This window comes from Rattus norvegicus, chromosome 6, assembly GCF_036323735.1.
Source record: "Rattus norvegicus strain BN/NHsdMcwi chromosome 6, GRCr8, whole genome shotgun sequence".
Taxonomy (NCBI): domain Eukaryota; kingdom Metazoa; phylum Chordata; class Mammalia; order Rodentia; family Muridae; genus Rattus; species Rattus norvegicus.
The window spans coordinates 82,222,049-82,238,802 of record NC_086024.1 but is presented as its reverse complement, the minus strand read 5'-3'; the positions used below and the strand labels follow the sequence as shown (position 1 = coordinate 82,238,802).

The window sequence follows — 16,754 nt, the reverse complement described above, 5'->3', positions numbered from 1 at the left end:
CCCCAAATTGAGACCCATCTCATGGGCAAGAACTAATTAGCATTCTGACACTAATTAACCATACTCTGTTATATTTGCAAAATGAGTCTAGCATAACCGTCTTTTGAGAGGCTTTGTTCAGCAGTCAATGAAAAGATGATACAGAGATTCACACCCAAACATGGAAGCTCGGGGAGACTTATGGAAGAGTTGGGAGAAGGATTGAGGAACCTGAAGAGGACAAGGATTCCATAGGAAGACTAATAGAGTCAACTAACCTGGACCGTTGGGGGCTATCAGAGACTGAATTACCAGCCAAAGAGCTAGCATAGGCTAGACCTGGCCTCCCCCACCTCCACCACCCACATATATGTAGCAGATGAGCAGATTTGTCTTCATAGATGTCCTCCAACAACTGGAACAGGGGCTGTCCCTGAAACTTTGCCTGCCTTCCTGTGGATCCTGCACCCCTAAATGGACAGCTTTGTCTGACCTCAATGGGAGAGGATGTCCCTAGTCCTGCAGTGACTTGATATGCATGCATATGTGAGTGACACCCAGAGGGAGGCTAGAGAAGGAAAAGGTAGAGTGGGGGAGGATTTGAGTGAGGGGGTACTGTGAGGAGAGGAAAAGCTAATATTGGGTTGTAAAGAATAAATAAATTAAAAAAAGAAAAAATCTGGGTGCAGTGGTCTGCATCTGTAACTCCAGAGCCAAGGGATCATAGGCAGATCCCTGGAGTTCACTGGTGATCTAGTCTAGCTAAATTGGTGAACTGTAAATCAGGAAGAGAGCCTTTCTCAAAAAATCAGGTGAAACATGATTGAGAATCCACCAACTGGCCTTTACATGTACATTTACACACATAGGTGCACCTTCTTGTATAATCGGTGGCTTACACACATGCACATCCCCATAGAAATACCACCGACCTCCACCTTCACACTCATATACACAAAAGAAAACTAAAATACTTAGTAGTAAAAAAATTTCTTCAAGATCAACTATTAAGTGGGAGAACTTGGAGCTTAAGTCATGCTATATAAGCTTCAACATTTACCCTCCTGGTATATTCTGATTAATTTCAGAATTTATTGAGAACTCTGGCACCCAGACTACAGTATTCTGCTCTATCACTAAAACCTGGTCTCAGTTTTTTGAATACTCGTATGTTGGCAGAAGCTTTTCAGTGTCTATTTTTGTGCTATTACAGCTTCTGTGCTTTTTATTCTTGTCATCCCCCAAATCTTTGCCCAGACCAGTGTTGGAGAGCATTTCTCTATATTTTTATGTTGGCTTTGTAATTTTAGGTTTTACATTTAATGAGTTGTTTACATTTTAATACTGTACTGTGCAGAAAGGTGGGTGCAGTAAACACTGAATCATAAAGTGGCCAGAAGGGAGGATTTTTGGATGTTCTCAAGAATCAGTAAAAGTTTGAGATGGTGGGCAACTCAAATATCATGGGTGACTGATGTCACCTAATGTATGGATCCATCAAACTGTACTCAACGAAGGTGTATGCTTATTTTTTATCAATAAAAACACAGGAACAGTTTATTAAACTACCTTAGACAGTCTCCCTCCCCTCCCTTACTAACCTTCTTCTTGCTTCCATTTGAGACAGGGTCTTGCTATGTAACTCAGGCTGGTTGTAAACTCACTGTGTGGTCCAAGTTGGCCTCAAACTTGAAAGTCTCCTGCCTCTGGGCTTAAGTGCTGGGATTACAGGACTTTGTCACCATAACTTGCTCTACCTGCCATTATTTAGACAGCAAATTTACCTCCATCCACATCATCTCTGCATCTTATTTACAAGACACGTTTTGGATCTGTATCAACCCTTTTCTACCCTTGAATACAATTTAACAATCAGAATTCCTATGTGCAAACACAAAAATTGTCCTTCCTGCAAATATTTTACTCCCCATATCTTTGCTCTGTTCTATTCTTTCCTTTTTATCATCTGTGCCTGACTTCTTTACACTTAAAAAAAAAAAGTCAATCTGTAATGTATTCTGTGCCCCAAATAACTTGAATTGCTCTCTTTCCAGCAATATTAATTCATTGACCCTCTGTTCTATACTGTGTCTTCCTGTCAAACTTATAGCGATGGACCCAAACCACATTTACTTACTATACTCATACACTGAGAAAATTGAATAACTGTGCCCATTTGGATGATGTACTTTAGTTATATCAGTTGTTAAAGTGTGATCTCTTGGCTGTAAACTGCCCTTGCATTTTCTGCTTTGTGATTCTTGTCAGAGATGCTTAAAGGGACTGCATTCCTCTTGTCCTGCAGTAGAACCAGTGCGAGCATAATGGAACATAGGCATTTTGTACTTTTTAAACATCTCAACATCTTTTCTGGCTGTATATACATAATCTCATAGTTTCATTCTATTATTTATCAAACATATCAAGAGTACTGGTATGAAATAAAAAGCATCTTTCTTATTTTATATAAAATAGTAAACATCACTATTAAAGACCTATAATCTCAATGCAGTATATTCAATTGTATTTAGATATATTTAACAAGAACTGTTCACTATATACTAAATTGATTATAGCATGACTTTAATAAAAAACATGACTTTTATATTTTGTTTGAAAAATATTAAATTCTAAGCTAATTTTTTTTACAGATTTGAACCCATTTCAAGTGTTTAGAGAAGTCTTGAGAATGGAATGAAGTACCCTTCCTCCTTACCTAAACAGTAAGATGCAGACATAGTATTTGTCATGCTTGTAGCAATCCAGTTCCTCATATCCTCACACAGTATACTTTGATATGATTGCATAACTACCGTCAAGCCAGGAGCGTGAGATTGGCTTATTTCAGCACCACTCGTTGAAGTGTTGGGTTTTGTTTTCTTGATCTTTTTTTGTCAGGGTATTTCAGAGCTAGCATTTGAGATTTCAGCCTATTGACAATGGAGCTAACACCAAGGCTTAGTGGAGCCATGATCCCTGGGGCCTTATCAGATGTTCTATAAAGAAAATTCCCCCAAAGATCCATCTCAGCCAGATGTGTTAGAAAAGACCTTCACAATTTGGCCCTTAATTTCCGTATTAAGTTACCTTCCACTCTATCAGCAGGTTGGTCCTAGGCTTGGGACAGAATTAGGGCTATCAGAGGTGCCTCTTCTCTTTTCTATCATCTATCTATCTATCTATCTATCTATCTATCTATCTATCTATCTATCATCTATCTATCTATCTATCTATCTATCTATCTATCTATCTATCTATCTATCATCTATCTATCTATCTATCTATCTATCTATCTATCTATCTATCTATCTATCATCTTTCTCTCTCTCTTTCTTTCTTTCTCTTCCTTCCTTTTTCTTTCCTTTCTTTCCTTAGTTCTTTCTTCCTCTTCCTCTTCCTCTTTCTCCTCATCTTCTCTTCTCTCCTCCTCCCCTTACTGCTCTTCCCACTCCTCTTTTTTCTTGAGACAATGTGCTTCTGTATAGCCCTAGTTGTTCTGTAACTCACTTTGTAGATCAGTCTGGGCTTAAATTCAGAGGTTCACCTTTCTCTGCTTGGATTAAGGTGTGTACCATCACATCTGGCTGCTATCATTATTTTTGAAGGGAGGTTGGCAGGCAAACTGAGATATTTCATAAAGATATTCTGTGCTTTAAAGAACAAGCCTTAAGATGAGTTGGGATAATAGAACATATGTGTTTTGGAATTGGAGGGAAGCACTACTCAAGGTGGAAAAGATTAAACATGAGTAGGGGTTGAGGGAAAGGAGAGGCTGGAGGTATGGTTAACTGAAGTTAAGGATGTGTGAAACTTTGTAAGGTATGTAAATATAAGTAAAAATAAGAGTTTGCTGGATGTGCCTGCATAGGTGGATTATGCTGCTCCCAGGAGAAGTAAACAAAAAAAAATCAGTGCCAGGTATGAGATATCTTCCAATGAGCTGTCGTCTGAGGAAATTCCAGAGTTTCCCTAAAACAATACAGAGTATGCCGTTTCTCTATGTAATTGACAGAACTCGGTGGTAAAACCCTAATCGCATAGGACAGGGAGGATGATGATTGAAATAATCTGGGAACTTACTGCTGCCTAGCTCTTACTGGGCCAGAAGTTGTTAGGCCAGTAGGCAGCTGGGGAGAAATGTCATCAAAAGTCTTACCTAGCTGTGTTCTTTGTGTGACATAATATTAGCCACCCAGGCAAGGCATGCTACTGGCATAGTAATGACATGGTTATTATAGAAGTAACCAACTGTGCTGATCAGATCTGAGGCCTGCCACAAAAGAGGGTGCTCATTCTTGATACTGTGGACCTAGGCAAACGTTCACGGCTAGGGAGGTCGAAGGCAGTGGTGCACCTATTACTTCCATTTTGCTTAACAGACACATTAACTATGTTCATTTATATACACCTATAAACTAATGCTGTCCTGAACCTTGGTCAGCGAAGTTTTTGTTTTCAGTAAATGGCATTTTATGGCTGGTCAAGATGTGAATAATAAGCGTGTGTTACAAGTTCTACCCTCAGTGGGACATCCTTATTACTCTTCCCAAGGCTCAGAGAAAACTGCAAATGGGAGGATGGAAGGAATGTAAGAGCTGGAGGGTAGGAAGAAAGATCCTGAGACACTGTCTTTTAAGCATGATGTGTCATTGTGCTTATGAACTCGTAGTACCCATGGTTGCCTACCCAGGTACCCTATAGAACTGGCCTGTCAATATTTAGTCATGGAAGGAGAGGGGCTCAGGGGCCTGGCTCACTGGCAGTTGATGGATGCCATAGGGCATAGTCATTGCCTTTAGTGTGTACCCACTTGTGAGTTACTCATGGTTACATAGCAATGACCATGTGGGTAGCTCTGGCTAAATTCATTGGTCATTGTCCCCCTCTCCAAATACAAAAACAAAACCTATAGACAGGGTAGTGGGAGAGGAACTTGTTGAGAGAGTGAGAGATGAGAGCTTGGTAGGTAATATGGATAAGAAGTTTTGTGGGTGGGGATGAGAGAGAGTGGGGTGAAAAGTGTGTAAAAAATGTACTGTTTATATGGATGAAATCGTCAAAGAGTAGACTAATTTTAAGAAAGAAGAAAAAGAAGAGACATTGGCCTTAGGGGATATCAGAGCAAAGCAAGAAATGTGTGGCTTAGCTGTACCTGTGGTTCTGGCTGGATTTTGATGGGATTCTTCTGAGAATACTACAGTGGGGGAATGAATCTGACAGAGTTGATTTAGTGATAAATCTTACATTATTCTCCCTTGTTGCCAATATTATGGAGCAGGCTACCCTCAGAGGCTAGACTACAACTTCTGGGATGTATTTCCATAGTTATAGGTTTTTTCTTTTGGTGTTAGGATCTATTCCAAATGCGCCATCAGTAATATAAAAGGAATACATGTAGCTTGAATGTATATAAATTGTACTTTTATACTTTTGTACCAAAGAAGCACAAATGAGTCTTAAATATTCTCATGGCTTGAGAAGCCTGAGATCTTGGATATGACAACATTTTGAAAGAATGTTTGGTTCAAATGTAATAATTAGGGTAGATAATTAGATTTCTTAGTTTTTAGAAATTTGCCATAAAAGAAAACCTTGTTATTTTATTTTTAGTATCAAGTAAATATATAGATGAATTGATTAAAAAAACAGGAGATTAACATTCTTTCCTTACTACCCTTCAATCTATAAATCACATAGCTGAATAATGAGCTCTACCAATAATATCTTTTTTGAAAGATTCAATCTGGAATCAATCATATGATTTTGTCTCTTCAGTGTTGTAAGCCACTCTGTCTTTTCATGATTTCTTTAGTCTAGGCATCTTTGACAGTTATGGATCAATTATGCAGAATGCCTCTGTTGAGTGCTGCTCCTTTAACATAACATAACATAACATAACATAACATAACATAACATATCATATCATAACATAACATAACATAACATAACATAACATAACATAATGTATTCAGTCTCCATTTTGCTCATAAGGTGAAATTAAGTTCAGATTCTCAGACTCTGCTTTCCAGAAGGAATTATCCATAGGTGACACTGGAAATTTCTCCTAGAAGGTCATAACATGAGTGTGGTTGTAATACTCATGCTCTGTTATCTCAATCCTCCAAAACTCCCCTGTTCACCAGCCATTCACCACCCCTCTTACCTCACTCAGGACCTATCAGCGTAAGGTTAGCAGATAATACTTTGTATAGTTAGCCCAAACGTAATACTGTCTCTATCCTTGCCTTCTGAAATTCTGAACTTGTTTTTTTTTCCTATAAATATTCTGCCCTAAGAACTGACTTGTACCACAATTAGTCCTGAGTCCTTTTCTGTGGTCCTGAACATTCAGTCTTGTGGTATGCATTCTATAATCTATTCTTGCTTAACTGAGATCAGTGTTCATATGTGTGGTGATTCCTGAACCCCAACAGTCTCAAGGTGGCTCCTTTTCCTCAGGTCTTGATTCAGGCTGTGATGTGACTGCACTATCTCAGCAATGATGATCTTTTTTTCAAGGTGGTCAGCCAAGTGACATATGTGTTACAACAATTCCACCACTAGCCTTGATCCAAGCTTGCTAATTGTAAAGCACCTTGTTTCCCCTTTGTATTCTGTAAGCATTTCATGCAGGAATATATGGGAACCTTGAAATGGACTCTGACTACCTCCAGGCCATCCACTCACTATTTTTTACCCTTTGTGATGCTTCCTATTTTAATCAATAGTACATGAACTTCCAGCTCTGCCTGTCTTTATGCATGTCTTAGTCGCATTTCTCATCTAAGGAATAAACATTTGCTTGTTGTGGTATAAGGATCCACAAATCACTGAAGAATGACATTCTAGACTCAAATAGCATGCAAAATCAAAGTGTGTTTATTTTGCAGAGATTCAGCATACGGGGATCTATCATTCATCAAAATGGAGACCTGGCGGGGAGCTTACAGGCTCAATTTAAAGCTGATTAGGGGAATTTCAGGGAAGGGTAGGTGACCTTTATCCTGATTGGTTGGCTTTATCTCTAGAATTGGTTATGCATATCTCTGGAATCGGCTAGGGCTCTGGGGACTTTCCAGAACCCTTGGTGGGGGTCTGGACACTTTTCACCATTGCTGACTATTCTTGGCATGAGCCAGATGGCGGGGCAGTTTCTGATTGGCTGTCTGCAGGCTATGGTTTTTCCTCATACTTAGCTTTGGAAAACAGAAACTTAGGATTAGTCCTCTGAACTGGCATTTTGCAGCCTGTCATGGAGTCAGCCTGGCCTGATCCTCTCAGTGTAATATGAACTCATAGATGCTTACCTTATTAAATGGGCTGTATGTCCTCATAATTAATTTTAGTTTTTGACCCTATAGCCTCAAGCTTAATAGTCAAGCACTCCAATAGAGCAACATATGTTGCTTGCCTGATGTTTATTCAAATTACCACAGAGTCGATCAGTGGAAGCTCTTTTAAGCTCACATACACTAGCATTCAGCCACGGCCCTACCACTATCTCTTCCTGTCCTAAGGCATTTTCTAGAATTGCTCACTCTCACATGGCCTTTGACAGTAAGGAAGGGATAGGTGGTATATTTTAATTGTTTGGTCACATTAATTGGAGTAATGTAACTTTTTAGAAAATCAACATTTGGAGTTCTTTTACTTTGTACTTTTAGTAAAAAGTAATTGCTTTATTTTGTATTTTGTATTTTATTCTCTTGTGCTATGAAAAAAAAATATTTGTCACATTCTATATGTGTGGACAGCCTATTTCCAAAAGAATTAAAGGGCAAAAATGTACTATAACTATTCAGCAGGGTTCTCTAAAGGAACAGAGCTGACAGATATTGCAAGGGATTTATTAGAGTGGCTTGCAGGCTGCAATCTAGGTTTTTTTTTAACAATGGCTGTCTGCAATAGAAAAGAAAAGAATCCCGTAATTATTCAGTGAGTGAGCCTGGATGTCCCAGCAGTCCCAGCTTGGTGCTAGAGTCTAAAAGAATTCCTAGAGAGCTTCCAGTCTTCAGTCTGTGTTGGAGTCCTGAAGAAGCAGGTTCTAATACCAGTGAAGGAATGCCTCAGCATCAGGTAGATGAAGTTGCCAGCAGGAGTGAGGGCAAGCAGGCAAAGAGCAAATGTTTCCTTCCTCCATATCCTTTTACGTGAGCTGCAGGAAGAAGGTGTAGCTTGGATTTAGGGTGAATCTTCCTACCTCAAGTGATTCAATCAAGAAAACCTCTCATGAATGTGCCTAGATACCTAGGTTTTAGCTGATTTCAGATATCGTCAAGTTAACATCAGAAGTGAGCCATCACAATAATCACTAATATATGTCATCTCCTTTATTTTTGAAGGTGCTGTTTGAGAGTTGATAGTGGCCAGCTATCAACACGTACATATATGCAACATTAAATTGACACAGTATATAGCTTCTCGGCTTTTTGGCTAAGGTCAAGTATAGTATCTGTTTTTATCAGTTTAATATCTGATATGTCCTCTATCTGAGGACAATATATTAATTACCAAGGATGAAGGAACTACTGGACTTAGGTCCTCAGGTACCGTCAGTTGTCCCATCTACATGGATGGAAACTCTGAGATAGTGCAGAATGGGCTTCTCATTGTTTCTACAGAATGTGGCCACATCATCTGTAGCCAGTGCTTCCGTGATTCCTTTAAGAATGCTAACATTTGCCCAACTTGTAGGAAAAAGATCAAACATAAATGGTACCATCCCATTTATATATGAAATGTTCACAACTGCTCAGGATAGACCAAAGGACAGACAACCTGGCTGTCTTTTCTGCATGGTATCTGCCTCCAGTTTCCTGAGCTCAAAAAGACTTTAAAAAATGAATGCCTGATGTAAACTGGTCTTTTGTTTTCCAATCCCTTAGATCTTTTTGTTACCTCCAGTTTGATGCTATGGAGCATGATCCAGGGATCCTCCCAGATCAGCTCAGCGTTTCTGCCCCTCTGGGTGGTCTGAGCCCAGAATAGGAAAAAAGGAGTCATGAATATTGGAGTTGAGCATCATGGCTCCAGTCTCTTTATGGAGCTTACATGTTGGCCAAGAAGTTTCCCTGTTGGGAAAGTTTGCCCCAGTTCTCGTGGGTGCAGAACCTTCTCAAGGCACCTGCCAGTTAGCTATTCTGTCTGCCAAACAGTGACCTGGCCAGACAGTTCATCTAGTCCAAGAATACCAGTACCTAAACTGCCCATGAAAAAGCCTAGCTGGCAGACTTAGTTTTCCTTCCCATGAGAGCAGAGGTGACCTTGATTATGCCTGAAACTTATCATTGATGTGCAGTGTTTTCTGCAAATCAAGAGACTCTGCAGGGCAACCTGTTTCCTAAGAATGAGAAAGTGCAATAAAGCCCGTTCTTCACTTGCTCTTCAGCAATCTGGAAGATGTAGCACTGCTAGTATCCTCAGCCCAGTGCTGCCTGTGGGAGCAGTGCCCAGCCCACCCCATCTCTATTCACCAACTGTTCTCAGGAACCCTACCCAAGCTCCAAAGTTCTTTGCCTGGTACAGCACATTCAAGGCTAATTGGACAAGCAAGTACTTGAATGTCCTTTCTTTTCTGCTAAGATGTGCCCTGTGCTGCCTACTATTCCCTCCAACCCTCAGTTTTTCAGTTCCCACTGCCTAATGTCTGCCCAAGCATAGATACCAGGAGGTGGTAGCAGTAACAATGGCCTTATCAGCTGTTCATTTACATGCTTTTGCCCAAGTCACTGTTGCCCATGTGTCAGAGGGGTTTCCCTACTCAACCTACCACTGCCCTGGCTTTCCCACATCCCTTGAATAGATAGATATTTCCAAAGCTGCTCTTCTGGCCAGTTGAGCTTTGATCCTCTGGACTTTTTTTTTTTTGGAGCTGGGGACTGAACCCAGGGCCTTGCGTTTGCTAGACAAGCGCTCTACCACTGAGCTAAATCCCCAACCCCATGATCCTCTGGACTTTTGACTGCTCAGTAGGTTTTGGTCAGCAAAGTCTCTTCCTCCAAGTGGGACCACATAACAATCTCTGCTCTGGTGCTCTCAGAGATAGCAAAGGTGGTCAGTTGCCCCTGGGGACACTAGGACAGGGTGGCTCATAGAGGATAGTATAGGCTTTGAATGCCAGCCTGCCTCCACCTCCACCCTACTTTCTCAGAGGGCTTCAAGTCAAACCAACAGCCTTTTTGTGTGGCACATCTTTGAGGTGGAAAAGGGACCACTGGGGCTTTGCTAGCAATAACTGACTTTCAGTTTACTGTTCTGAAGGAGCAGGGACTCAGTACAGAATTCACTTTAAATGGAGCTGAAGGGGTGTCCCTCCTCTCTGTGAAAAGAAAATAGTTTTATTCTTCCTTCTGACCTTTTAACTGTTTGACTTCAGTTAGTTTGAATGAGAGTAATAAGTTTGTTTCTTAACATGGACTCAGAGGGTAAGAGCATTAACTCTCATCATTGTGATGCACGGTATGTGTGCTCCCCTTGGAAGTCAAAGCCATTGAGTTCCCTGCAGGCCTCATGGACTTGGTCTTGTTAGTTCTAGTGATAGCCAGACTTCAAGGAGACAAGGCAACCATGCAACCAGTTCACTGGTAAATATGGTGACACCCACTTAAAAATTAGTTTTCTTCTTAAAGACAGTTTATGAAGTAGATCATAAAAGTTCTATTATTTCATCCTAAATTAAATTGAGAAAGAGACGTGTTTAGTTCCTCTAATCAGAAACTGCATTAATAGGAAAAGATTGGTATAGAAAAGATTTTCTTTCCTTTTTACTTAATGTATATAGTTTAACTCTTTTCTTTGTTACATTTAAACCATGCTCACGGATATCAATCTGCTTTGGACTAGTATTAAAGATGGAAATAAAACCATTTGAACAAAAAAAAGAGACACAGTATGATCTATCTATCTATCTATCTATCTATCTATCTATCTATCTATCTATCTATCTATAATTTAATGATAACCACGAGGAAGATGATGAATCTATGAGGAAGTGGAGAAGGCAAGGAGGATTTGAACAGGGAGGGATAGAAATGGTATAAATACAGTGTACTCATGCTGTGAAATGCTTGAAAAATTTTATTTAAAACAGCAGAAAGAAAAGGTCCTGTTGTTCATTAGGAGCTTATGGACTTTGAATGGATGGGGCAGCATGCACACTGTGCTTTGGTACTTGTGCTTGTAGAGTAGAAGATGGTGGCTTTCACAGTAACCGGCTATTTAATGATTATTTAATTTCAAATGAAAAAGACTTTTTAATTCTACCCAGTGAGATAGTAAATCTGTGCTGTTATATAGGTGAAAGACAAGATTCCAGACCTTTTTGAAAAAGAGCCTGTTGAAACTTGTGTTGGTATCATGACCAGAAAGTAGAAGCATTAGTAAAACAGGAAAACTCAGAGCCCAGCTCAAAACCTCAGCGTAAAACTCAGCAAAACCAACCACAGGATGCAAAGATGGTGGGTAAAAAACAGCTGTTGGGCACTGGTGAGATGGCTCAGTGGGATGCATACTTCCTGCTCTTCTGGTACCTACAGGTACCTGCAAACATGTGTATCACACACAGAGACACACAATTAAACATAATAAACACTTGAGTCTGAAGTGTCAGCCATAGGTTCACGATCTTGCTTCCAAGCAAATGTGTGACTAGGGGTGACTATGGAGTCATGAGGTAACTAGGGACGAGGCTTTGAAGGGTATAACCACCCTTGGTTCTAGCTCTGCTCTGTTTACTTCCTGTTCTCTGCCTGTGAGCAGTCACTGCCTCATCTTCTACGGCCTCACATGGAGTTCCCATCATCACGCCTGCCCTTGGCAGACTGAAACCCCTCTGAAATCATCCTCCAAAGCAAACTCTTTCTTCCTTTAGTTCTAACTGTCAGGCATTTTGGTCACAGTGATGTGAACCAATATGGTAGCTCATTACAAAGAGAATCGTATGGACATAATTATTTTTAGGAAAATAAACTCATTAAAAAGGCATAAAACAAATTTCCTACTACAATGACTAAAGACTGGAGAAGTGGCTTTGTTGGTAAAGTACTTTTCTCATATATCAGAAGCACTGGGTTTAAGTCACAGAACCATATGAACATGAAACGAAATGAAATGAAATGAATGAAAACTCCTGGGCACACAGCTAAATTTGAATCCCATATAAGTGACAATGGTGTAGGCATTTCTCTTTATGAAATAGTACATTTTCGAGCCTTATATTTGTTAATATGGCAACTTAATTGTTGAAGTCCCTAAGAAGTATTATAAGTATTGCACAGGATGCCCTTACGCTGAGACATCATTTCTTTTTCTTCTGACGCTCAAATTTTGCCATATGCTTCACATTTTATTTGGCAACTCTCAACATCAAATAGCTGATGGGATGTTTGGTTAATTAAAACATTACTTTTGTTTGGACCCAGTATAAAACCATAAAATCTACGCAAATCAGCAGGGTAGCATTTTGATACACACATACATTAAATAACTTTTGGCATATGTTAATTGTACCAAGTAGCAGCTTTATAATGACATGTCTATGTGTGTGTATATTTTGTTTTTTTTACCCTTTTTACCCTTTTTGTTCCTGTCCTCCCTTCCCTCTTCCACATCCCTAGGAAGCCTTTTACTTTAGTGTTCCTCCATCCTAAGTCTCACACATGACAGAGTACTTGTCTTCCAGAGGATGGCTTTATTTCACTTAAAATTCTATCTTCAGTTCCACCCAGGGTCTTGCGAATGACATGATTTTATTCTTCTTTAGAGCAGAATAATACTTCATTACATAATTCATCAAATATTCTATCTATTCATTGGTGAGTTGCCATACTGATCCCGTAGTTTGGATATTGAGAATAGTATAATAAACATGGGTAAGCAGTTATCGCCATAGGAAACTAACACTGATTCTTCTTGGTGAGCACCCTGCGATCGCATAGCTGGATCTTACTATGATTTTAATGTTTTGGACATCCTTTTCAGTAAAATTACGTAGTAGCTACGCTAGTTGATATACTTATCAGCTGTGTATAGGTTTCCTGTGTTTTTGACTTCTTATCCTTGCCACCATTTGTTGTCTTTTGCTTCTTAATGGTAGCCTGGCTGGGTCAGAATTAAATCTCCATATAATTTTTGTTTGCAGATCTATGATAGCTAAATACATTGGACATTTTCTTTCATGTGTTTGTTGGTTGTTTGTATTTATTTACTTGTGATGGTTCTGTTGTCATTTGCCCTTCACTACTGGATTGTTTGCTTTTTTTGGTGTTTCATATTTGAGTCTTTCTATACACTGTATATTAACTCCCTGTTGGCTGAATAGTTGGCAATGATTTTCTACTATTCTTTAGGCTGTCTCTTCACTTGGGGTGATTATCATTTTCTTCTCTGCTCAGAAGCATCTTGCAATCCTGCCAATTTTTTTCTAAAAGGAGATTCACTTATATCTATTTCGTGCATATGTGAGTATCTGCATTTATGTAGGTGCGGGATGTATATGTCTTGTGCCTGCAGAGCCCAGAGATTGTATTGGATCCTCTAGAACCAGAGTTACAGGTAGTTGCAGCCATCAGGTGAGCGTCATGAACCAAACTTGGCTCCTATGCAAAAGCAGCCACAACTTTACCCACTGGGCATCCCTCCAAGCTCCAAGGGTAACGTTTTACAGTCAGCTCTCACCTTTGTACTCTGAGACCTTGTCTGTCTTTTTTTTTTTTATTATTAACTTGAGTATTTCTTATTTACATTTCAAGTGTTATTCCCTTTCCCGGTTTCCGGGCCAACATCCCCTTAACCCCTCCCTGTCTCCTTCTTTATGGTTGTTCCCCTCCCCATCCTCCCCCCATTGCTGCCCTCCCCCCAACAATCATGTTCACTGGGGGTTCAGTCTTAGCAGGACCCAGGGCTTCCCCTTACACTGGTGATCTTACTAGGATATTCAATGCTACCTATGAGGTCAGAATCCAGGGACAGTCCATGTATAGTCTTTAGGTAGTGGCTTAGTCTCTGGAAGCTCTGGTTGCTTGGCATTGTTGTTCATATGGGGTCTCGAGCCCCTTCAAGCTCTTCCAGTTCTTTCTCTGATTCCTTCAACGGGGGCCCTGTTTTCAGTTCAGTGGTTTGCTGCTGGCATTCGCCTCTGTATTTGCAGTATTCTGGCTGTGTCTCTCAGGAGCGATCTACATCCGGCTCCTGTCGGTCTGCACTTCTTTGCTTCATCCATCTTGTCTAATTGGGTGGCTGTATATGTATGGGCCACATGTGGGGCAGGCTCTGAATGGGTGTTCCTTCTGCCTCTGTTTTAATCTTTGCCTCTCTATTCCCTCAAAAGGGTATTCTTGTTCCCCTTTTAAAGAAGGAGTGAAGCATTCACATTTTGATCATCCGTCTTGAGTTTCATGTGTTCTAGGCATCTAGGGTAATTCAAGCATTTGGGCTAATAGCCACTTATCAATGAGTGCATACCATGTGTGTTTTTCTGTGATTGGGTTACCTCACTCAGGATGATATTTTCCAGTTCCAACCATTTGTCTATGAATTTCATAAAGGCATTGTTTTTGATAGCTGAGTAATATTCCATTGTGTAGATGTACCACATTTTCTGTATCCATTCCTCTGTTGAAGGGCATCTGGGTTCTTTCCAGCTTCTGGCTATTATAAATAAGGCTGCGATGAACATAGTGGAGCACGTGTCTTTTTTTATATGTTGGGGCATCTTTTGGGTATATGCCCAAGAGAGGTATAGCTGGATCCTCAGGCAGTTCAATGTCCAATTTTCTGAGGAACCTCCAGACTGATTTCCAGAATGGTTGTACCAGTCTGCAATCCCACCAACAATGGAGGAGTACCAAAGTTAAATCAGGAACAGATAAACCATTTAAACAACCCCATAAGTCCTAATGAAATAGAAGCAGTCATTAAAGGTCTCCCTTCAACTGTTTGATTGTGTTTTCCTGGAATTCTTTCGGGATTTTTGCGATTCCTCTCTGTAGGCTTCTACTTGTTTATATATGTTTTCATGTGTTTCTCTAAGGGAGTTCTTCATGTCTTTCTTGAAGTCCTCCAGCATCAAGATCAAATATGATTTTGAAACTAGATCTTGCTTTTCTGGTGTGTTTGGATATTCCGTGTTTGCTTTGGTGGGAGAATTGGGCTCTGGTGATGCCATGTAGTCTTGGTTTCTGTTGCTTGGGTTCCTGTGCTTGCCTCTCACCATCAGATTATCTCTAGTGTTATTTCTGACAGTGGTTAGACTGTCCTATAAGCTTGTGTGTCAGGAGTGCTGTAGACCTGCTTTCCTGTTTTCTTTCAGCCAGTTATGGGAACAGAGTGTTCTGCTTTCGGGCGTGCAGTTTTTCCTATCTACAGGTCTTCAGCTGTTCCTGTGGGCCTGTGTCTTGAGTTCACCAGGCAGGTTGTTTGGTGTTTTCCTCTGGAGTCAGAGATGTGGGCAAAGTGTAGTCTCTTCTGTTTTCCCAGGCGTGTCTGCCTCTCTTAAGGTTTAGCTCTCTCTCCCACGGGATTTGGGTGCAGAGAACTGTTTATCCAGTCTGTCCTTTCAGGTTCCAGCAGTGTCTCAGAAGTAGGGGACCTGCTGCTGCTGTGCCCTTATCCAAGGGAACCTAAAGGTCATATACAGTTTCCTCTTGGGCCAGGGATGTGGGCAGGGGTGGGCAGTGTTGGTGGTCTCTTCCGCTCTGCAGTCTCAGGAGTGCCCACCAGTCCCGGCAGTGAGCTCTCTCTCCCACGAGGTTTGGGAGCAGTGAGCTGGAGGCAGGGAGCACGAGATTGGGACTTCCGCTAAAAACTGGAAGTGTCCAGTCCTAGAGGAATTTTGCCTCTGTGTGTCCCGAGGCCCCCAATCAGGTCGCTTGCAGCAGAAAAGTTGGTCTTACCTGTCGTCCGGAGGCTCAAGTTTGCTTGTGGCGTGTTGCTTATGAGCTCTCCTCGGCGGCAGCAACCAGGAAGATCTGGGCCGCCATTTCTGGGAGCTTCTGTGCACCAGGGTTCCAGATGGCGTTTGGTGTTTTCCTCTGGAGTCAGAGATGTGTGCAGAGTGCAGTCTCTTCTGGTTTCCCAGGCATGTCTGCCTCTCTGAAGGTTTAGCTCTCCCTCCCACGGGATTTGGGTGCAGAGAACTGTTTATCTGGTCGGTCCCTTCAGGTTCCGGTGGTGTCTCAGATGCAGCGGACTTGCTGCTCCTGTGCCCTTCGTCTGTCTTATTGCTGCAATGATGCTACTTCAGGGTAGTTGGCCTTCGAGCTTCCAGGCAATTCTCCTCACATCTTGTCACAGGAGTACTGATATCGCAGATCTGTGCTACTGCACCTAGTGCTTATGGGAGTTCAAGGGATTGAACTCAGGTTACCAGGCTTTGTGGCAAGTGCCTTTACCCACTGAGCCATCTCTTCAGCCCTTTAACCCTCTCTATTATTACATCTGGAGCTGAGGGAAAGTCATCCCCTGAATCTCGAAGTGCTTGCTCTCGTCTGTGTTACTCCAGCAGTTTCAGTGGCAGGCCCGTCGTTATGTTTGATCCGCTCTGAGTGACTCTTTGTACGAAGCGAAGGGTAGAGTCACAGTTTTTGTCTTCATATGTGAGGAATAGGTCATCTTTGAGAGGTTTTTATGGGTCAGGCCTACAAGCTGCAACACAAGTTTTGGTTATATTGCCGTGGCAATGAACCATTCATGTTACAGTTTCATCTAGACTAAAAGGAATGGAAGGCAAGTGAATGCTTATCAACATTGACTTAACACCATGGAAAGGTTGGACAAAC

The 16,754-nt window shown here is 41.1% G+C and overlaps 1 pseudogene; it reads left to right on the top strand.

Moving 5' to 3' along the window:
* The first annotated feature begins 8,392 nt into the window (after positions 1-8,392).
* LOC120093454 (U2 spliceosomal RNA) lies at positions 8,393-8,563 on the top strand (annotated as a pseudogene).
* The last annotated feature ends 8,191 nt before the right edge of the window (positions 8,564-16,754 follow it).